At 39.4% G+C, this 25,101-nt stretch overlaps 1 long non-coding RNA gene across 2 annotated transcripts in view; it reads right to left on the bottom strand.

Annotated features, from left to right (window-relative positions):
- Positions 1-22,348: 22,348 nt before the first annotated feature.
- Positions 22,349-25,101, bottom strand: part of LOC126074874 (uncharacterized) — a 120,392-nt gene continuing 117,639 nt past the window's right edge. For both annotated transcript variants that reach the window (XR_007517034.1, XR_007517033.1), the window contains 2 exons: positions 23,036-23,216; positions 22,349-22,448 (listed from right to left, as the gene is read on the bottom strand). This is a non-coding gene — a long non-coding RNA (uncharacterized LOC126074874). The remainder of the gene's footprint in view (positions 22,449-23,035; positions 23,217-25,101) is intronic.

Genomic DNA, 25,101 nt, shown 5'->3' with positions numbered 1-25,101 from the left:
GAGCCATTCCCCAGCTTTGAAGAGGGAACAAATTAACAACAGATAAAAATAATTTGACAGCTCCCATAAGCCAGGAACTCAGGACAGGCACAGCCTCTTTGCCAAGGCACAGGCATAAGGAGTCCACGGACTTTGAATGCCTTTCACCCCTGCATACACCTGTGTGAGCCTATTTCAACAGTGTAGGCCCTTGTTAGCACAGTACAATGGGTTACATACCTCAAGCCTATTTTCACCTGTATCAGCTATAAGGGGGAGTGGCAAATTCATGACATTTGATACCTTCTGCCCATTAATCAGGGTCCTCACCTGTCGACATCAGGGTCCTGAGGACTGGCATTTAGACTGGCCCCACCCACTCCGCTGAGCCACCCATGACAGGGGTCTTAGAATAAGTGGCGACTCCCAGTCCTTACAGCCAACAGCATTGGGTGCTCAAAGTCCAGCTACAAAAATCACCTACCTACACACTCTAGGGAACAAGGACATGCCTTCCACCCAGAAACTCACTGGCAGCCATCAGCCTCCTGCCTTGACCATCTCATGACCCCCTATTGCATCCAGATACCTGTGCCTAGTCCAATCACTCCTGCTCATCTAGGACTGTAGGTGAGAGCCTACACCACCTACTCAGTGACCAATGACCTGGACACCTAAGCTGATTCCACACAAGAAAATAAGTGGGCTCCTGGGTTCACATACCCAGTAACAGGTCTAACCACCTGGAGACAGGGTGTGAGAGCTTCAAAGACACCAGTAATCAAACTAGCTCACACAAGCAGCCTATTTGGGCATATGAAAACAAAACAAAACAAGAAGGTAGGACACAGTAAGCAAACATAAAATAAATAAATATCATAACTTGCTGTTTTGGAAGCAACAGTCAACATCAAATAATATAAAAAGGCAGACCATGATGGCTTCAGCAAATCACAAAAACAAAGAATCAAGAAACCATCCTGATGAAGATGAATTCTGGAGTTATGGAGGTAGAATTCAAAGGTTAATACACAGAAATCTGCAAGACATCAGGAAAGAGAGCAGGCAAAAGCAGAACAAGCCAATGAACACACAGACAAAGCAATAGAGAAACCTAAGAAGGTTGTACAAGAGCATAATGACAAATTTAACAGACTGTAAGAATCCACAGAGAGATAACAAACAGAAATCCAAAGGATTAACAATAAAAGTTCAGAATTAGACAACTCAATAGAGAGTCATAGGAGCAGAATTGAGGCAATGGAAGTCAGAATTAGTGAGATTGAAGATAAAGCATTTGACACCAACTTATCTGAGGAAAAATCAGATAAAAGATTTTTTAAAAATGAAGAAAACCTAAGAATTATGTGGGACTCTATCAAGAGGAATAACCTAAGAGTGCCTGGAGTATCAGAACAGGAGGGAGTAACAGAAAGTACAAAGAGAATTGTTGAAGATTTGTTGGCAGAAAACTTTCCTGATACTGTGAAAGATGAGATGATATCTATCCAAGAAGCTCATCAACCTCACACAAGGTAGATCCCAAAAGAGAGTCAGCAAGATATATTATAATCAAATTTTACAAAACCAAAGATTAAGAGAGAATTTTAAGAGTGTCTTGGGAAAAATGAAAAGTCATGTACAAAAGAGAGTCAATAAGACTAAGCTCAGACCACTCATCAGAAACCATGCATGCAACAAGGCAATGGGATGACATATATAATGCCTTCAAGGAAAAAAATTGCAAACCAAGAATTATATATCCAGCAAAACTGTCTCTCAAATATGATGGCAAAATTAGGGCATTTCCATATAAACAAAACCTGAGGGAATTTGTAAAAAACAAACTAAAATTACAAGAAATGCTAAAGGGAGTCCTTTGAATAGAAAATCAATAACATCAGATAACAACCCAAGACTAGAACACAGGATAAAGCAACCAAATACCAACCCAGATAAGGAAGTCTCAAAAATAAATGAAAGCTAAAACATGGAAAATAGGGAGACAGAGACATCAATATGTAAAAAGTGACAACATTAAAAACAAAAAGAGGGACTAAGTAATGTAGGCATAGATCTTTCATATGGAGAGGGAGTCAAGTTGATATAAATAAAAGGTTGGTTTAAACTTAGAAAAATATGGGTAAATATTAAGGTAACCACAAAGGAAACTAACAATCTTACACATCAAAACAAAAAACGTAAAGACTCAACAATGAAAGAGATGAAAAGAATATACACAAAGAAAAAAGAGTCAGCACAGAAAATTAAGTGGAACAAAGAAACTGTCAATAACACACACACACAAAAGGCACCAAAATGAAAACATTAAACCCATACCTATTAAAAATTATGCTGAATTTACTAATTGAACTAAATGCAACAATAAAGAGAGAGTAGCAGAATGGATTAAAAAAACACAATCCATCTATATTTATATGCTGCCTACAACAGACTCACCTTAAACTTAGAGACACAAAAAAACTAAAACTCAAAGGATGGAAAAAAATACATCAAGCAAACAACAATCAAAAAAGAGCAGGAGTGGCAACATTAATCTCTGACAAAATAGACTTTAAAGCAAAATCCACCACAAAGGATAAGGAAGAATACTATGTAATCATTAAAGGGTCAATACACCAAGAGGATATAACCATAATAAATAACTACTCACCCAATGACAGGGCTCCCAAATACATAAAACAAACTCTAATGCCATTGAAAAGGGAGTTAGCGCCACGATAATAGTATGAGACTTCAACACGCCACTTTCTGTGAAAGACAGAACATACAGAAAGAAGCTCAATAAAGACAAAGAAGATCTAAATGCCACAACCAACCAACCTGATCTCAAAGACATATATAGAAGACTCCACCCAACAGCTGCCAAGTATACTCTCTTTTCCAAAGCATATGGAACATTCTCCAGAATAGACCATATATTAGGCCACAAAGCAAGCCTTAACAGAATCCAAAGCATCAAAATATTACAAAGCATCTTTTTTGACTGTAAAGCCATAAAAACAGAAGTCAATAACAGAAAAAGCAAGAAAAAAAAAATTAAACACATGCAAACTGAACACCACCTTGCTAAAAAAAAAAAAACTACTGGGTTATAGAAGAAATTAAGGACAGAATAAAAAAAAACTCACAGAATCAAATGAGAATGAAAACACATCCTACCAGAACCTTTGGGACACAGCAAAAGCAGTGTTCAGAGGTCAATTTATGGCTATAAATGCACACATCCAAAAAAGAATAAAAGGCCAGGACCAAAACATTAACCCTACAACTTGAACAAGTAGAAAGAGAGCATCAAAAGAAGCCCTTGGGCACCAGAAGAAAAGAAATAATAAAAATTACAGCAGAGTTAAGTGAAATAGAGAATAGGAAAACAACTGAAAGAGTCAAGAAGACCCAAAGCTGGTTCTTTGAAAAGATCAACAAAATCAATAAACCATTGGTCAAATTGACAAAAGAAAAACATGAGAGGAAGCAAATAACTGGAATAAGAAATGAAATGAGCAATATCACAACAGACCCCAACTGAAATTAAATGAATCATAACAGAATACTATGAAAAGTTGTACTCTAACAAATTTGAAAACCTAGAGGAAATGGAAAAATTTCTAGGAAAACACTGCCTAACTAAAGCTACACAAACAGAAGTGGAACAACTAAATAAGCCCATAACAAAAGAAGAGATTGAAAAGGTAATTAAAAAACTCCCCCACCCCCCCAAAAAAGCCCTGGCCCTGAAGGCTTCACTGGAGGATTCTACCAAACTTTCAGAGAAGAGTTAACCCCACTACTACCAAAGGTATTTCAGAGCATAGAAAAGGATGGGATACTCCCAAACTCATTCTATGAAGCCACCATAATCCTGATACTAAAAACAGGATTAAAACCAGAATTAGATACCACAAAAAAGGAAATTTCAGACCAATATCCCTTATGAACATAGATGAAAAATCCTCGACAAAATTCTAGCCAATAGGGTTCAATGACATATCAAAAAAAATAACTCACTATGACCAAGGTATGCAAGAATGGTTCAACATTAGAAAAACAATCAATGCAATCCATCACATAAATAAAAGAAGAAACGCATGACGTTATCAACTGATGCAGAAAAATCATTTGACAAAGTCCAACACCCATTCGTGATAAAAACTCTCAGTAAAACAAAAATAGTAGGAAAATTCCTCAACATAATAAAGGGCGTTTATGCAGCCAACAGCCAACATCATCCTAAATGGAGAGAGTCTGAAAGCATTTCCCTTGAGAACAGAAACCAGATGAGGATGCCTTTTATTACCACTCTTACTCAGCATTGTGCTGGAGATCCTAGCCAGAGAAATTAGGCTAGAAAAAGAAATAAAGAAAATACAAATTAGTAAGGAAAAGTAAAAGTATCTCTATTTGCAGATGTTATGATCTTATACATGAAAAAACTCCAAAGAATGCACAAGAAAACTACTGGAACTAACAGAAGATTTCAGCAAAGTATCAGAGTACTAGATAAACATACAAAAATCGGTTGGATTCCTCTACACCAACAAAGAGAACTTGGGAAAGGAAATCACCAAATCAATACCATTTACAATACCCCCAAGAAGATAAAATACTTAGGAATAAACCTAACCAGAGATGTAAAAGACCTATACAAAGAAAACTACAAGACACTACTGAAAGAAACCAAAAGAGACCTACAATATAAGTGGAAAAACATACCTTACTCATGGATAGGAAGACTCAACATTGTAAAAATGTAAATTCTACCCAAAGTGATCTACAGATACAATGCAATTCCTATCCAAATTCCCAAAACATTTTTTAATGAGATGGAGAAAAAAATCACCAACTTCATATGGAAAGGGAGGAGCCCCTGGATAAGTAAAGCATTACTGAAAAAGCACAAAGTGGGAGGCCTCACACTACTTGATTTTAGAACATATTATACCGCCACAGCAGTCAAAACAGCCTGGTACTGGTATAACAACAGATACATAAAAAACCCACTGCTGTTGAGTCGATTTCGACTCATAGCGACCCTATAGGACAGAGTAGAACTGCCCCATAGAGTTTCCAAGGAGTGCCTGGCGGACTTGAACTGCCAACCTGTTGGTTAGCAGTCGTAGCACTTAACAACTACGCCACCAGGGTTTCCAACAGATACATAGACCAGTGAAATAGAATTGAGAACCAGGCATAAATTCATTCACCTATGAGCAGCTGATATTTGATAAAGGCCCAAAGTCTGTTGAATAAGGAAAAGACAGTCTCTTTAACAAATGGTGCTGGCACAACTGGATATCCATCTGCAAAAAAAATACGTCACACCATGCACAAAAACTAACTCAAAATGGATCAAAGACCTAAATATAAAATCTAAAACAATAAAGATCATGGAGGATAAAATAAGGACAATGCTAGGAGCCCTAATACATGGCATAAACAGAGTACAAAACATAATTAACAATGCACAAACACTAGAAGAAAAACTAGGTAACTGGGAACTCCTAAAAATCAAACGCTTATGCTCATCAAAAAAAAAAAAAGACTTTACCAAAAAAAAGACATCAAAAGACTTCACCAAAGAAGTAAAAAGACAACCCACAGACTGGGAAAAAATTTTTAGCTGTGACATATCAGACCAGGGTCTAATCTCTAAAATCTACAAGATGCTTCAAAACTTCAGCTACAAAAAGACAAGTAACTCATTTTAAAAATGGACAAAGGATATGAACAGGCACTTCACCAAAGAAGACATTCAGGTGACTAACAGATACATTAGAGAATGCTCACAATCATTAGCCATTAGAGAAATGCAAATTGAAACTGCAATGAGATACCATCTCACCCCAATAAGGCTAGCATCAATCCCAAAACACAAAATAATAAATGTTGGAGAGGTTGGAACACTTAAACACTGCTGGTAGGAATGTAAAATCATACAACCACTTTGAAAAGCGATTTGGCACTTCCTTTAAAAAGTTATAAATAGAACTACCATGCTATTGAGCAATCCCACTCCTAGGAATACATCCTAGAGAAATAAAAGCCCTCACACAAATAGATATATGCACACCCATGTTTGTTGCAGCAGTGTTCACAATAGCAAAAAGATGGAAACAACCTAGATGCCCATCAACCATCAACAGATGAATGGATAAACAAATTATGGTATAGTCACACAATGGAGTACTACACAGCAATGAAGAACAATGACGAATCCACGAATCATCTTGTAACATGGATGAATATGAAAGACGTTATGCTGAACGAAATTAGTCAGTCGGAAAAGGACAAATATTGTATAAGACCGCTATTATAAGAATTCAAGAAAAGGCTTAAACATGGAAGAAAACTTTCTTTGATGGTTATGAGGGTGGGGAAGGAGGGAGAGGGGAACTCACTAACTAAATAGTAGACAAGAATTATCTTAGGTGAAGGCAAGGACAACACACAACACAGCGGAAGCCAGCACCACTGGACTAACCCAAAAGCTAAGAATTTCCTGAATACAACCAAACACTTTGAGGGACAGTGTAGCAGGCAGGGTCAGAGGTCTGGGGACCATGGTTTCAGGGACATCTAAGTCAATTGGCATGACAAAGTTTATTAAGAAAATTTTCGGCCTCCTACTTTGGTGAGTGGCATCTGGGGTCTTAAGAGCTAGCAAGTGGCCATCTAGCAAAGGAAAATGAAGAACACCAAAGACACAAGGAAAATATTAGCCCAAGAGACAAAAGAGGCCACATAAACCAGAAACTCCATCAGCCTGAGACCAGAAGAACTAGATGGTGCCCAGCTACCACCAATGACCATCCTGACAGAGAACACAACAGAGAGTCCCTGATGGAACAGGAGAAAAGTGGGGTGCAGAACTCAAATTCTACTAAAAAGACCAGACTTAATGGTCTGACTGAGGCTGGAAGAACCCCAGAAGACACAGCCTTCGGACTCTCCCTGTTAACGCAGAACTAAAACCATTCCCAAAGCTAACTCTTCAGACAAAGAATAGACTGGACGATAAGACATAAAATGATACTCATGAAGAGTGTGCTTCTTAGTTCAAGTAGATACGTGAGACTAAATGGGCAGTTCCTGTCCTGAGGCGAGATGAGAAGGCAGAAAGGGATAGGAGCTGGTTGAATGGACACAGGAAAGGGGTGGAAAGGAGGAGTGTGCGGTCACATTATAGGAATAGCAAATAGGGTCACATAACAATGTGTGTATAAATTTTTGTATGAGAAACTAACTTGAGCTGTAAACTTTCACCTAAAGGGCAATTAAGAAAAAAAAAAGTTAGGCAAGCAACCCTAGTTCCTATCCTGGTTTCACGGCCCAAGGATACACCCACTATCCCAAGGCATAATCTTCTCTCAGTGTCTATGAATGAACCTCCTTCTACTTTTACAAAAAAAAAAAATGCCACTGTGTAAACCTGGAGTGAAATCCCTCCAAGGTTCATGTCGTCTTTCTTCTCTAGCGTGTACTCTATGACTGAGGCATTTAGTTATGGGGGTTCAACAAGATAGTCATCAATGCCTGATGGTGCCCCAAGTCCTAGAGAATACTCCAGGAAGGACTCAATGATGCCTGAGATCTTCTTTGTCTTCTTCTCACAAATGTCAAGCACCATCAGGGTAGTTTATTCAACTATTGGACCAGTTGTATAGAGTCCATCACGCATCTCCCACAGAAAATAAAACCTAAAATCAAAATGAGGAATAAAATATTCTCCTCACTGCAGTGTAATCTGCAAGTCTGTTCCATGACATCAGTAAGTTGTATAATGCAAAGCACAGCTTAGTTTTGATCCTACTGTCAGTTTGCCCTCCTTTCCTCCAGAAATGGCCAGAATAAGGAAGAGGCCATATAGTCCTTAACGGCATTCCTCTAGTTATAGGAAGAGCAACTCTGACTGGATGATACTTAGTTCTTATTCAACGGGTGCCCTTGTTCTCCTCGATTTTCATCTCACTGAGAAGGGAGGGTATCTATTCTTCTGGTTACAAAAGTAGTTCTCTTTAGATAAGAATACATCTCTTTTGTGACATTCACCAATCTTTTCTTCTAGAAAATAACTAGTAAAGCATAACATAGGTTTTTCTCCTCAAAGTTTACGAAGGTCCGGAAAATGATAAGATTGGAAAAGGATAAAAAGGCAGAGGTTGATCATCTAATGGTACTTGTGTGGGCAGGCATAAGAGAAACCAACTGGGACAGGGATAGTAACAGCAGGGAGCGATTTCCGCCTATAGGTGCAAGAGGTGTAATTATTGGAACCAGGAGAGACTGGCTGTATTTATGAGAGAAGCCTGCCTGAAAAGAGTTGTGGTCTTTTGTAGAGAAACAGTCAAACTTAAGTGGATAATACCCCCAGCTCTCTCCTCTCTTCCTCCCTCTCATCTCCTTCTGGAGCCTTCTGCTGACCTAAACCCACCAGAAGCCAGAGGGCATAAAGTTCAGTCCACCCCAGTATGGGGCAGAAAGCAGAATGGACAAGGGTGGAGGGTAGACCTGACCAGGCAGATAGAAAATAAGCAGATAAAATCTTTGTCTTCTGAATGTGAAAGGGTAGCTTTATCTAGATGCCAGTTTTCCCTCCTCCCTACCCTCAGTACTGCCATCTTTACATCTACCCATATAAAGAATTTGGAACATTGATTTCTGGTTTCTGAAACACTGAAGAATATACAGCCCTATCTCAACTACGTCAGGCATTGACTCCCGTTTAAATGCAGAATTAACTGTCTTCATATTGGTTCAGTCTTTGAGTAAATAACAGAGAAACTCTGAAATTGAAACTCTTGGTGAACATTATAATTTTGTATATTATTCAAAGTAGCCACTATTATCAAACAGATGCATTAATTATGGAACATTGGAGTGAGAAAATGTTTCAGTCATCATTTAGTTCACCTTACCACCCGATGTAGAAACACGAAGGATATTATTTTGGTATGCAACCTCAATAACTGTTCGTCACTGTTTTACATAAACACATGTATATGTGTGAATATATGTCCTCTATTTATTCTCTTTGCACTATTTTGTTTATTGCATACTTTCAGAGGAAAAATAGTTCTACGTTTTTGCAAAAAATAGGACTGTTGAAATCAAATCAATGAAACAGAACTTTGATCACACTCACATACACACATCCAAACTGTCACTAAACCCACAAGGGCCCAAATCTACCACCAAAGCTGCCTTAACTCTGGTCATTGAGTCAGTGACTCAGATGCAGAACTGTAAATAGCCTTGCGAAGTTTGAGCACCCAGAGGCAGATTAGCCACAGATGTTAACATTTGGAAATGAAATCCCAGTTTGCATTCTCCAAATTCATTGTAAACAGACAGTGCATGGACCAAAGACTTGCTAAATGCTTCTAAATGTCACGCAATGATTGATCATAACAATCTACAACTAATGATAATCATGCTGCTAAAAAATATGCTATTAAGCACCTACCAAAGGCAAAATGCCTTGCTGGGCACTGTGGGAGCAGATAAAATCATTTCTTCCCTCGAGGAGCTTACAATTTAGCAATCTTGGTGAATTTATTCTATTTTCCAACTCTGCAAGGCTCCTCAGTTTTAAGACGGCATCAGACTGAAGTAAGTTAGCATCTAGGAGATGCGATTGCCCATCCCTTTCCGACAACATCTCCCTACAAAGCGCTGTTAATCACTCCTCTGGGGTAAGTGAGACGCATGATTCACAGTGGGGAAACTACTTAGGTTAGTCTCAGTTCCTTTTGGTTGGCAGCCCTTAACCACTATGCTGGCAGGGCTCCAGTCCCAGTAAAGAAGAAGCAGAATTCAGGACTGCCAGTTTTGATGAGGGAGAAGGAAGGAGACAAGAAAATACTGCCTCTGGAGCTCTTTGTAGCCTTGCTGGGACTCTGGCTGGGACTCTCAGGGTGAGTTTGTATTAAGGAACTGGATGATAAAAGAAGTGGAGAATGAAGGCAGTCGAGAGCAGTTCCACTGGCATCAGAACTGAGCTTACTTCAGCCCTACAAAGAACATCTTTAACGCTAAAAACTGAAATTTCAGTTATAGAAACTATACACATACTTGTAGTGCCACCTTGAGAGGGAATTGAAAATGTGTGGAAGAAAAAAAACCATAAACAGATCTAAGTTCTAAATATGATTTTAATATCCGATGGTCATTTGGGAACTTGCATTTACCCTTCTGTGATTTTCAGAGTAGTTTATTCCTCTCCACTGGAGAGGACAGGAGAGTCTGCTCAGGAGGAAAAGCAGACCACCAGAGACTTGGAACCTGTCTGCCGTGAGGCATGGTGTGTACTTTCCTACTTGGGAGGGTTTCAGTTTGACTAAATACCAAGCCTTCACCCTGGTTTTCTCCAGAAAGGATTTTTGCTATCCAAGAAGGACAGCAAAAAACCTTATTCTCTTGAGCGTATGACAAATTGTATAGGAGGAATTAGTCCAGCTCCATTGAAAGAATTCAGAGCTAAGAATACTAAGATAGGTTGTTGCTGTTGTTACCTGCAGTCCAGTAAGCCCTCGACTCATGGAGGCCCCATGCATAAGGAAAGGAAACACCCAGCCCTGTGCCATCCTCATTATCAGTGATGGATTGAACCATTGTGGTCCATAGGGTTTTCATTGGCAGATTTTTGGAAGGAGATCACCAGGACTCTTTCTTCATAGTCCATCTTACTCAGGCTGCACATGAGGTACATTGGCCGAGATTTGAACCTGGGTCTCCTGCATGGAAGGTGAGAATTCTGTCACTGAACCACCAATGCCCCTGCTAACATGGTTGATGATAAATATCCCTGCTTTAGACCTGCAAGTGTTCAGAATTAAAAAAAAAAAAAAAAAATTATCAGAGACCTGGGGCGTACTTGAGATGTGAAGTCACCTAGTTAGATAAGGTCATGATTCTAAGATCATGACAAAATATACATTACTGAGTAAATTTTTTTTAAATCTAATTCCATGTAAGCTTTGTCATTGCTTTACAACCTAGAGTGACCAAAAGCCCTACTTTAAGAACCTCTGATATCAGAATGATGCAGAGGCAATAATCAAATTAAGAAAACTGATGTGTCCTCCAAAATGCTGTTGTTGCTATTAGGTGCCATTAAGTCAGATCTGACCGATAACGACCCTGTGCACAACAGAACAAAACGCTGTCCAGTCCTGGGCCATCCTCACAATCATTGTTATGCTTGAGCCCATTATTGTACTCACAGTGTCAATCCATCTCATTGAGGGTCTTCCTCTTTTTTGCTGACCCTCTACTTTACCAAGCATGACATACTTCTCCAGCAACTGAACCCTTCTGACAACATGTCCAAAGTATGTGAGACTGACTCTCACCTTCTTTGCTTCTAAGGAGGATTCTGGTTGTACTTCTTCCAAGACGGATTTGTTCATTCTTTTAGCAGTCTATGATATATTCAGGATTTTTGCCAACACCATAATTCTAGCTACAATTCTTCTTCGGTCTTCCTTATTCATTGTCTGGCTTTCATATGCATATGAGATGATCAAAAATACCATGACTTGGGTCAGGCACACCTTAGTCTTCAAGGTGACATCTTTGCTTTTCAACACTTTAAAGAGGTCTTTTGCAGCTTATTTGCCCAATGCAATGCATCTTTTGATTTCTTGACTGCTGCTTCCATGGGTATTGATTGTGGATTCAAGTAAAATGAAATCCTTGAGAACTTCAATTTTTTCTCCATTTATCATGATGTTGCTCATTGGTCCAGTTGCGAGGATTTTTGTTTTCTTTATCTTCATCAGTAAGTACTCCAAGTCTTCATCAATTTCACCAAGCAAGTTTGTGTCATCTGCATATTGCAGGTTGTTAGAGTCTTCCTCCAAACCTGATGCTGCGTTCTTCTTTATATAGTCCAGTTTCTTGGACTGTTTGCTCAGCATACAGATTGAATAGGTATGGTGAAAGGATACAACCCTGATGCACACCTTTCCTGACTTTAAACCACACAGTATCCCCTTGTTCTGTTTGAACAACTGCCTCTTGATCTATGTACTGGTTTCTCATGAGCACAATTAAATGTTCTGGAATTCCCATTCTTCACAATGTTATCCATAATTTGTTATGATCCACAGAGTCAAATGCCTTTGCATAGTCAATAAAACACAGGTAAATATCTTTCTGGTATTCTCTTTTTTCAGCCAGGATCCATCTGACATCAGCAACGATATCCCTTGTTCCATGTCCTCTTCTGAATCCAGCTTGAATTTCTGGCTTTCCCCATCAAAATAATGCTGCAGTCGCTTTTGAATGACCGTCAGAAAAATTTTACTTGCATGTGATATTAATGATATTGTTTGGTAGTTTCAGCATTTGGTTGGATCACCTTTCTTGGGAATAGGCACAAATGTGGATCTCTTCCAGTCGGTTGGCCAGGTAGCCGTCTTCTAAATTTCTTGGAATACAAATTTCTGGATCCACAAAAGCAGACACTGTTAACTGGTTACAAAATCATTCTTATAGTCCAGGGCTGTCCAGGTTTTTATCCTCTTAGCTTCCTCTGGGATTCAAGTCAAGCTGATTTCCTTAGACTGTGTTCCAAACATAGCAAATAGTATTGCAACAAAAGTAGAATGTGCCTTTTAACTCATAACCCTGCATGGTAAGGAGGCATCCCTCCAGTACCATCTTCTCTGAATGGGAGGTGCAGCCATAGCCAGTGAACTCCCATCTCTGTGGTCTTCTCTCACCTGTCCTGACCCAGTAGGGCCTTATAGAAGTGCCCATCACTGCAGGTGTGTAAGAGAGATCAGACTACCTGAAGCAGGGTTAAAGAAGAAAGCTAGGAAATGGTGATCATTCAACTACATGTCCTTGACCACTCTTTCCACCCCTGTTATTCACCCATGTTTTACTCAGGGGAAAAGACATACTCACAGGAGCCATTCTGGGGTAGGCAGGTGGGGTTATCATAGAAGGCTGTGATATAAGGATACATGAAGGAACCGCAGCAGCCAGGAAAATGGTGCCTTAGTTACCTAGTGCTGCTTAACACAAATGCCCCAAGTAGGTGGCTTTCAAGAACAGGAATTTATTTCCTCTCAGTTCTGGAGGCTGGAAGTCCAAATCGGGGTCTTGGCCCTGTCGATTCTTTCCTTGACTGTAGCCCCAGGCACTCCTTGGATCCTTGATGCCCCTTGGCTTGGAGAAAATCCTCACATGGCATTTATCTTCCCTTGGGTGTCTCTCTCTGCGTTTATTCTAGTTTAATCACTCAGAAGTGATTAGGTTTAGGATCCATCCTATGCTGGTGTGACCTCATGTAACAAAAAACCCTATTTCCAAACAGGATCATATTCACAGGCACAAGGGCCGGGAGTTCAACACATATTTGGGGAGAAGGGGCACAAAATTCAATTCATAACAAATGGGTTAAAGAGAAAGAGACTTTGTAAATTAAGAAACCAGGCATGAGCCCTGGTAGCAAAGATAGAGGGAAGAGGAATCTTCACAATGGGGGTATCATGATGTCTTAGGTGGGCTCTCTAGAGAAGCAAAGCCAGTAACACATATAAATATGTATATATAGAGAGATTTTTATCAAGGAAATGGTTCACACGGTTGTAGAGGCTGGAACGTCCCAAGTCCATGGGTAAGAACAGAGTCTTCTCCTGATGCATGTAACCACAGGGTCTGGTAAACCCAAGATCAGTAGGTAGAGACCAGGGCTCTTGCTCACAGGCTGTGAAGATTGATGAATCCCAAGATCGGCAGGTAAGACCACAGGTAAGCTGCTAGCTCAAGTCCCAAGACCCAGAGGTCAGAAGAACAGAAGCCTGCTGCAGGATCCAGAAAGAGCAAAAAGCCCTCAAGCCCTGCCAAAACGGCCGTCCACTCTCAATGCAAACCCCACGCCCAGGGAAACTCCCTTTCAACTGATTGGCTACTCACAGCAGATGCCATCATGGGGGTGATAGCATATCATATCTCAACAGGGAAGTGATCACGACATTATACGACTGCCAAAACACTGAGAATGATGGCACAGCCAAGTTGACATGGAATCTTAACCATTACACATGAGAAGGTGAAGCTTGAAGGCAGAAGCCAAAGAAGAGCCAAGTGGGGTTCTGGCAGGAGTTCCCTGCTATCATGACTATGCTAGCTCCTGAACAATTCAGACACATCACATCTTAATGTTTATGACTTTTGAGGGTTTGTTTTCCTCACAAATGGCAGAGTGGAAGATGTAGGTAACCTTGAAATGAATTTAAAGGAAAGTAAATGAATTGGAGATTTAATATTCACCACAACTATGAATTTCCTAAAATAGGAAACCATTGCAGCTATAATTGCTTTTTAAATGTGTGGTTCATAGCATGAACGAAGATATCACAAATTAAAAATAAAAATCCTTTTGGCCAGAATTCCCATGGTAGAGTAATAAATGCACCAAGAAAAAGGAAAGCATCTGTTTGGGAAAGGCTTATTGAAAGGAACACTGAACTGAGAGGCAGGATTCCTGGGTTCTTGTTCTAGGACTAAACTGTGTGAAATATTTTACCCAACCAATGCTTATAGGTAAATTCCTTTGTGCCCTACTCAACTGCTTACCCACAGACATGGCTGGTTTCATTAATTTAGCCCCTTCTTGATGTTGCCTGTCAACCTAAGTCAGAGGTCAGCAAACTATGGAATGCAGGGCAAACCAGCTGCCTGTTTTTGTAAATAAAGAGATACTGGAACATAGCCACACCCATTTGTTTATATCTAACTTTTGTGCTACAACTACAGAGTTGAGCAGTTGTGACAAAGACTGTCTGCCCCACAAAGCCTACATTATTACTATCTGCCCCTTTACAGAAAAGGTCTGACAACCCCTGATCCAAATCTTGGATGGTACTTGGTTACGTCAGCATAATTCTGGTCTTCAATGTTCCTGCCAGATCTTACCACCTAACAAACCTTGTTCTGATCTCCTATACTCCTAAGCTAATTTCCTGTATTCTATGTCTCCTTGATCCCTTCCAGGTCTCTGTGCTTCAGACTATGATCTGGGACACTGAATCTAACTGTTTTGATATAAGGTTAGATTTGGAATTCTTACATTCTTACCCATTCCTCGTGGCTCAATGATCAAGTGCTTGACTGCTAATGGAAAGGTAGGCAGTTCGAACCCACCTAGCAATTCTTTGGGAAAAATATCTGGTGTTCTGCTCCTAGGAAACCCAATGGAGCAGTTCTACTCTGTCATATAGGATCACTATGAATTGAAATTGATGCAATAGCACACAACAACAACAACAACCCATTCCTAAGGGTCAGCAACAAGGCCGGGACTCTTTACCTTAATACTACCATTCAATAATCACACACATAAAGACAAAATTTGATTGTGAAAACATTTTCAAGTCACTCATTAAATTCACCAAGTATTTGTTGAGCACCTACTATAGGCAAAATAGATACTTAGATAGATGGTAGAAAGATGATAGATAGATAGATAAGATAAGATAGATAGATGATAGACAGATAGATAGATGGATGATAGACAGACAGACAGATAGATAGATGCTGTCAAGTTCACTCCAACTCATGGTGACTCTATGTACAACAGAACAAAACATTGCCCCACCCTGCATCATTCTCATGATCACTGACATGTTCAAGTCTATCGTTGCAGCTATTTTGCCAATCCCATCTCAGTAAGGATCTCCTTCACCCTTGCTGGCTGTCTAGTGATTGAGCCCTCCTGATGATGTATCCAAAGCAGATAAATTAGACAATGTTCTGTTGTGATCCATAGCATTGGCTAATATTCAGAAGTAGGTTGCCAGGTCTTTCTTCCTTGTCTGTCTTTGTCTGAAAGCTCTGCTCAGACCTGTCCACCATGGATGACCCTGCTGGTATTTGAAATACAAGTGGCAGAGCTTCTTCGAGTATCACAGCAACATGCAAGCCACCACAGTATGACAAATAGACAGATGGGTGATGAACTATAGACAAAGTTGCCAAGAAAATAAAGATGAAGAGGATAGAGTCCAAGCCTCCACTTGAAACAGATCACAATGACTAATACACTGTTTCACAATCAATTTTGACCAAGAATAGATAAAAGCAAATAGATTGGCTGTGTCCATTCTTTCTGGATCTACAAAAATGACTACATTTAATAAATTGTACCTAGATTGTACAACTATGAACTGCCAAAAGAATGAACAAATCTGTGTTGGAAGAAGTACAGCCTGAATGCTCCTTAGAGGCAACAATGGCAAGACTACGTTTCACATACTTTGGACATGTTATCAGGAGGGACCAGTCCCTGGAGAAGGACATCATGCTTGGTAGAGAGTCAGCGAAAAAGAGGAAGGTACTCAGTGAGATGGATTGACACAGTGGCTGCAAAGTGGGCTCGAGCATAACATATGATGGTACAGGACCTGGCAGTATTTTGTTCTGTTGTACTTAGGGTCACTCTGAGTTGGAACTGGCTTGATGGACCTAACAACAACAACAAGATTGTCTAGCTTTACTTTTCATGGCCAGTTTATGTGCTTGATTTGAGAGTCAAAGCAATTTGATGTGGGAAAGGCTACATTCCAATGTCCATATAATCACAATGGAAAGAATATCATCTTTAGAGAGGAGATGCAGGCTTTCATTTAATATAAAAAAGCTGTGCTTATTTTTATCGTATGGGATGTTATCAGCTTCACTGAAGCCAAGACTCAAACTGATTCAATGAGGATATTTATTACCTGAGGCGACAGAAGGTCCGGTGGTGAAGTGGGCTGCAGGGCTGGTTGATTTCATGGAAAGTACCAAGTTTCTTTCATCTCTCTCCTAACTCTTGTACAGTTGTATTTGCTCAGTCCTCAAGCAGGTAGCAATATGGCTGATGCAATGCTGGTCATCACACCCAGACACCTCCACATCTACAGGAAGGAGAGAGAGTGTGTCTCCTCATGGCTCTCTCCTTGGAATGAGGAAAGATTTCACTAAATCCCCCATCCAGGTCTCACAGGCCCAAATTTGGTCACATACGCATTCTTGAACCAGTCACAATAAATGGCCGTATGGAATTGCCATGAGTGGCCTAAATTAAGCTTTTAGAGTGGAATGGTGTGGGGAGTCAGACACAATGTTCACCACATTCATCTCTTTTATTTCCTGCTTCTCCCTGATTTCGATGAATAATTACAATGTTAGGTCAGACTTGGTGGAGAGCCTTACTACCCTGCTCAAAAGACTTTCCATTGTCCTTATTCTTTGGGTCTCAACTGAACTATCATGTCCTAAAGAAGTCTCTGACTTTCCAATCTAAATGAGGTTTTTCTCTTACATTTTCTTGAGTACCTGTTATTTTCCTTCATATTGCTTATCACAATTATAATTTTGTTTCTTCTTCCCCAAACTTATTCCCATTTCTCCCCCCTTATAAGTATCCATTCTAATGTATTAATTGCCCTTAAATACGTTTATATCATCGTAGACTAGTTTTGTTCATATTACTGAAGCCTTCAATGATTAAAGAAAAAATGAAACCAAACAGTAAGCACTGGAGAAGGTATCTGATTTTCAGGGTTACCACATTATAAATTTCAAATCTTCAGTTTTTAACAACAAAAAATAGCAAGACATACAGAGAAACAGGAAAAGATGGCCCACGGAAAAGAATGAAATAAAGTAACACAAACAATCCCTGTGGAAACGTAGATAATGGGATTACTAGACAAAGACTTTAGAACAATGGTATTAAATATGTTCAAAGAACAAAAGGAAACACAGACAAAGTACTAAGAAAAATGAGGGAAACAATGCATTAACAAAATGAGAATATCAATAAACAGAGAGAAATCATAAAAAGGAACCAAACATAAATACTGGAGCTTAAAAGTACAATAACTGAAATGACCAATTTACTGGAAGAGTTCAACTGCATATTTGAGCAGGCAGAAGAAAGAATATTAAAAGGGAAAAGAACAGTCTCTTCAACAAATTGTGCTGGAACACTGAATCTCCACATGCAGAAATATGAAGTTGGACCACTACGTCACACCATAGGAAAATTAGCTTACATCAGAACAATGACCCAAATACAAGAACTAAAACCATAAAACTCTCAGAATCTCATATTTAGCAATTAAATACAACACCAAAAAGCATGAGCAACAAAAGAAAAAAACAGATAAACTGGACTTCATCAAAATAAAAACCTTTTGCGCATCAAACTACTTTATTAAGAAAGTGAAAAGACAACTACATAATGGGAGAAAATATTTAGAATTCATAAATCCAGTAAGAGCTTATTAGACAGAAAAACAAAACAGCAATAACAAACAAACAAAAAGGCAAACAACCAATCAAAAAAAAATGGGCAAAAGATTTGAATATACATTTCTCTAAGGAAGATATACAAATGACCAATAAGCACACAAAAGCATTCTGAACATCATTAATCATTAGGAAGCTATAAATCAAAACCACAATAAGATATCACTTAACATCCACTAAGATGGATATTATTAAAAAATAATAATAGTAAAAGAAAGAAAAAGATAGGAAGTGTTGGCAAGGGTGTGGAGAAATTTGAACCCTTATCCATTGCTAGTGGGAAGGTAAAATGGTGCAGCCGTTGTGGAAAACATTTTGGTGATTCCTCAAAAATTTAAACAGAATTACCATCTGACCCAGCAATTTCATTCCTAGTTACATAACAAAAAGAATTGAATACAAGAACTCAAACAGATACTTGTGCATCAATGTTTGCTGCAGAATTATCTACAATATTCAAAAGGTGGAAATAACCTGAATTTCCACCAACAGATGAATGAATAAACAAAATGGGATACTATTCAGCCATAAAGAGAACTTCTAATACATTGCTGCATCATGGATGAAACTTAAAAACATTATATTGAATGAAATGAAACCAGATCCAAAAGGACAAATGTCATGTGATCTCCCCTATATCTAAAATAGGCAAATGCATAGATAAAGTAGATTACTATTTACCATGGACTAGGAGAGTGTCTCAGGCTAGGTTCTCTAGTGGAGTAAAACCAGTGAATCGTGTATACATAGACAGAGAGAGAGATTTGTTTTAAGAAAATGACTCACGTAGTTGTGGAGGCTGGAAAGTCCCAAATCTGTGGGCAGGTGTCAGGCTGGAGGCGTCTCATGACTCACATGGTTTCAGGGGCTGACAAACCCTAAATCGGCAAGTCAGACAAGAGGCTGCTGGCTCAAAGGGCTGAGGGAGTTGGTGAAGCCCAAAATCTGAAAGCTGTTGGCTCACTTCCCAAAAACTGGAAGTCAGAGGATGACTATTTGGATGCAGGATCAAGAAAAAGCACGCTCTGCCAGAACATCCATATGTATCGGGTGCAGGCCACGCCTGCCAAGAAAACTCCCCTTTCAACTGATTGGCTGCTCACATCAGATCACAAAATGGAGAATGATTACACAATATCTGCCAAACTGTGGAGAATCATGGCCTAGCCAAGTTGACACATAACATTAACTATCATAGGAAGTTAATGCTTAATGGATACAGAGTTTCTATTTGGGGAAATACTAAAGTTGTGGAAGCAAATACCATATTTTTACACAAATTACATGCACCTTCTATGTTTGTTTGCCAACCCCATCCTCCCTCAACAAAGTATTTTTGTAAGAATGCTGTGCTAATTTTTTTCAGCAACGTGATGGTTGTAGCATTGTGACTACAGTGAATGCCGCTGAATTGTACATTTTACAATGGTTAAAATGACAAAGTTTATGTTATTTATACCTTACCACAATAAAAAATAAAATAAAATAAAATCATTTAATACCTGTTCTATGCCAGGAACTCTGGTAAGCCCTAGAAATTAAAAAATGAATAAGATATCCTGACTCTCAGGGAATTCAGAGTCTCCCTTGGGAAACATAAATGCATCATTATAATACACTGGTTAATAAGTACTATTACTGCAATATGAATCAAGAGTGAAGAGATTATTTCTACTACCTAAAATATGCCAGAGTTAGGAAATTATCCATTGAAACTCACCAATGTAAGCGACTGATTAAGCTAAAGTAGAGATACATGCTCAGTCTTTTCTTAGTTCTATTGCCCAGACTTGACCTATATTTATATGTGCTTCAGAGTTAAGATATCAAGTCCTTTCATAGACTGTACAAAAACAACTACTGTGATAGGTTTTATTATTGGCTTCAGTTCTTTGCCTCTTGCTGCATCCATTTCTTTATTCTTGCCATGACTTCATCATGGTTGGAATGTATTTCTCTGCCTCTTGACTTTGAGCTCTGCCATATGACTAGTTTTGGCCAAGAGCATGAGGAGATAAGTGGCAACGTTCCAGATCTGATCTTAGTCCTTAAGCAGCCTCACACATTTCTGTCTTCCATCTTGCGCCCCGCCATTACCATGAGAACGTGACCGGGGTAGTCCTAAGAGAATGAGAGACTGATGGAGCAGAGCCACTTCACTGACTTATAGACCTGCAGTTAGAAGCAGAGTTGACCCAGCAAGCAAAGACTAGACCGGTCAAACCCTAGCCAACCCATAGCTGTATGAATAATAACAAATGGTTGTTTTATTTAAGTCACTGAGCCTTAGAGTGATTTGTTACGTAGCAATAGTAACTGGTAACACCTATTTCCTCTGCATGTGTCATGTCTGCTAACAACCCATTGGCCAAGCAAGTCACATGGCCAAGTCCAACATCAATGAGGTATAAAGGTTAAGGGGAGTAAATATTCGATGAATAATAATCTAATCTACCACAGCATCTTACTAATTACATGTATGTGCAATAGTAGATTACTCTTACCCAAATACACATTTTCTAACATGATGTGATTTGAGGTATTAATATCCCAAAGTAGCTATGCCATCGACCCTGCCCTGGAAATTGAAATTTTCAAATATCCCATTATTTTGAGTGGAGATATGAGTAGAGATAATTTAGACTGTTATTAAAACGAAAATATTGTCTGAAAGAGGTAACACTTTAAGCTATTTTCAGCTATTAGCTCCGGCTTTAGCTCCGATTACTTGGTTAGATTAGGTCACCACTGAGCAGGCCCTGAATGGTGAAAAATATGTGCTGTTTGATAGAAAGAGACTGTCAAGTTCCACACTGAGGGGGCCACAGTGGCGAACTAGCTTGAGGTCCCTTGGGAGGAGGGAAACAACGAAAAGGAGATAGAACTCTTATCAAGCAAACACTTTAGACAACTATCTGGTTAATTCAGACACTGATTTCCGCAAAAGTAATTTCTGAAAGAACTTGTACCTGTTTATCAAAAAAACCAAACCCAGTGCCATCAAGTCAATTCCGACTCATAGCGACCCTATAGGACAGAGTAGAACTGCCCCATAGAGTTTCCAAGTGGCGCCTGACAGACTGGAACTGCCGACCCTTTGGTCAGCAGCTGTAGTACCTAACTGTTTAGCACAGATTATTTCAATCTTAAAATTATTTTCACCAGTAGTATATCTCACATGTGGAAGTGAAGAGCAATCATTCAGATGATTACCTGTATTTCCTGCTTTAACTGTAAACTCTGAGTGGAAATTCCTTGTCTTTTCATTTTTCTCATTTTCTCATCTCTTCCTTCTGCTTATGCTCTAAGAGTCATTTATGCTGTTGTTACAACATTCAGTAATGAAAATAATGACAATGGCAATAACCTACACTCCTTTCTTGAACAAGGCAGTTTGCATATTGCAGAAACCCATGCCCAGGTAGGGAACAGTGCTTGATGGGCTTGTAATAAAGAATGCTGATTTTATAAATTTATTTTGCCATCTGTGTAGTGAATTTCTTTTCAACTAGTGTGTGTGGCAAGCCTCCCACTCTGCCACCTGTTTCCCAGCAGCTAGATGGAAGCATATTTGTGAGATGTAGACAGCACCACACCCAGAGCTGGGAGTCCTCCTGCTAACATTGGATTACTGTTTAGCAAATGCTCATGCCCTCCACCTGGGGGCAGAGTGTATTTTCTACTCCTTGGACATTAGGGCTTGGCCATGTGCCTTGTTTTGTCCCATGGAATGTAGGCAGAAGTGACCATGTGCAATTTCTGAGTCAAGTCCATCATGGGTTTCTGCTCGCCCTCAACATTGCTGCATTTTTTCCTGCTAGATGCTGTTCCAAAGATGATGAGAGACACGTGGAGCAGACCGAAACTCAACCTGCACCCTGAGCTGCAACCAGTCTGCAGACCCATGAACATGAGAATAAATGCTTGGTTGTTTTAAAACACGGAACTTTGGGGCAGTGAATATCTCAGTATTATTGGGGCAATAGTGACTGATACACATATGTTGTTCCCCCTTGCACCAGAGATTACATGCCTTGTCCTCCTTCTATAATTCCTCTTCCCAGGGTATCTTCCATTTGCTTTTCTCACTGCATTTGTGTTTCTTCCTTGTCATCAATGTCTTTTTCCCTTCTCAGCACCTAGGAAACACAGGAGATGTGTCCTATCACGTTCCATGCAAAGAACTGAAGAACATACACAAATGTAGAGACTTGATATGAGATGGAAAAGGTTGAAAACCTTTACTGCAGTGTTTATATTAGAAAAGGAACCCATGACATGGGGTGGCAGTAGATTTTCATTTACAAGCAAAGCCAAAATGAGCTGCAAGTGTTAAACAGACAATAGAATAATTTGTTTCAACCATGAGGTCGAGGAGCTTAAAAACCCAACCAAGCCTACTGCCATTGAGTCAATTCCACCTCCTAGTGACCCTATAGGACAGAGTAGAACTGCTTCATAGGGTTTTCAAGAAGTGGCTGGTGAATTTGAACTGCTGATCTTTTGGTTAGCAGTTGATCTCTTAACCACTGCACCACCAAGGCTCCTCACTGGACCGTTCCCAGCCACTGAAGGTGAACCTACCAGGCCTGCATATGAAACGGAAAATGCTAGTCATTCCACAAGCGTCATTTTCCTCTGCCTTGCCAAACTGTCATCATCTTTTACTTTTCGTTGTTTGGCTTCCCTGGTGGCACTCAGCATTTATGCCCAGTTCTAAAATTACCTCTTTGGCAAGAAAGAGGCTCCGAAGTTCTTCCTCATCTTTTTTTAAGTGAATGGATTCCCAGCCTCCTGCCCTGCCATACACAATGCCATCACTTGGTCTCAAGGGCTCTCGTCATTGCATCAGGGAATAGATCTGGCAGCGTCACATGTTATGTGTGAGTATGGTTGTCCATTCCTGGCTTTAGTAGGTATAAAAAAAAGACAAGATTATTCTATCCTTTGCAAGTAGTTTTCAAATATTCCATTCTTTGACTAGAGACATTTTAGTGGAGGTATATAACTTGAATTAACTATGTGCAGAGAGTAGAAGTATATACTTGTATATTCATAAATACTGAAAATCAGCATGAGGAACTTTTCTTCATTTTACCAGTTTGGAGATGCAGATATTGCATACAAGAGATTTATTTACCTTCAAAGAATAAATCTGTATACTAGATAAGCTGCCTTCAGCACCTTTGACTCAATCTCAAGATTCAAGCAAGGTATATTAGGGATGGGGAAGGATATATTTTTAAAGCAATAAAACACTTTATTAAAATAGTTCAAGTTGAATAGCATCACAAAGTATTATAAATAAAAAGGGACACTTTCACCACAAGATTTTAAAGACAGCCAACCACTCAACTTAGAGACCAAAGTCTTCCCCCACAAGGGCAAACTCCTCAGGGACAGGGCTGTGTCATCTATGGCTATATTCCCTTGCCCAGAAAAAGTACCTATGATAGAGTAGACTAATAGTTTTCAACTCTGAAATACAGATGTCTGGGCCCCATCCCAGCCCTACTAGATCAGAATCTTTGGGGATGGGCCAAGACATCTGAATTCTCTGAAAGTAAGAATGGCCAAAAAAAAAAAAGGAAAAAAGGAAGAATGTCAGGGAACAAAGGAATCAGCTGCAACTCCTGTCTTAGTTACCTAGTGCTGTTGTAACAAAAACACCACAAATGGGTGGCTTTAAAGAACAAAGATTTCTTTTCTCACAGCTCTGGAGGCTACAAGTCCAAATTCAGGGTGTGGCTCTAGGGGGAGGTCTTTCTTTGCCTGTTTCAGCATCTAGTAGCTGCCAGCGATCCTTGCAGTTCTTTGGTGTCTGTCTTCCCCTGTGTGTGTCTCTGTGTCTCTTCTGCTCTTTTTATAATACAGAAGGGATTAGGCTTATGACCTACCCTACTCAGTATGCCCTCATTAGCATAAAAAAAGAAAACTCTATTTCCAAACAGGGCCACATCCACTGGTATAGAGGCCAAGACCTCAGTATTTTGGGGGGACACAATTCAATTCATAACAACACCAAGTCATCTATAAGTTGAAAATGTTTTGCATATGCGCCAAAAGCCCGAACAGCAAAAGACAAGATAGATAAATCGTATTCATCAAAATTAAAGACTTAGGGCATCAAAGGACTTTATCAACAAAGTGAAAAATACAACATACAGATTGAGAGAAAATTTGGGGGACCATATAGCTTATAAGTGTTTAATATCCAGAATATATAAGGAATTTCTATAACTAAACAACAAAGAAACAATCCAGTCAAAAAATAGGTAGAGGTCTCAAATCAATATTGCACTATAGAGGATATACAGATGACCAACAAGTACATGAAAATATGCTCAATGTTATTAGTCATTGTTGGTGTTGTTGTTAGCTGCCTTTGAGTTGGCTCCTGACCATGCACAATGAGGTCAGATCGTTGTGATCCATACGGCTTTCAGTGGGTGATTTTCAGAAGTAGAAAGCCAGGTCTTAGTCTTAGTTTGGAAGCTCTACTGAAACCTATTTAGCATTATAGCAACATGCAAGCCTCCACTGACAGACTGTTCTTGACTGCACTTGGGAAGATGCAAATCAAAACCACAATGCGCTGCCACTTCATTCCCATTAGAATGGCTAAGATTTAAAAAAAAAAAAAAAAAAAACAGGGAAAATAACAGGTGTTGGCGAAGATCTGGAGAAACTGGAACTATCATCCACTGCTGGTGGGCATGGAAACTGGTACAGATGCTGTGGAAAACAATCTGGTTGTTCCTCAAAAAGTTAAACATGGAATTACCATTTAAC

Source organism: Elephas maximus, chromosome 4 (assembly GCF_024166365.1).
Source record: "Elephas maximus indicus isolate mEleMax1 chromosome 4, mEleMax1 primary haplotype, whole genome shotgun sequence".
NCBI classification, from domain to species: Eukaryota; Metazoa; Chordata; class Mammalia; order Proboscidea; family Elephantidae; genus Elephas; species Elephas maximus.
Note: the sequence above shows the minus strand (reverse complement) of the source record. Positions and strands in the feature narration are given on the sequence as shown.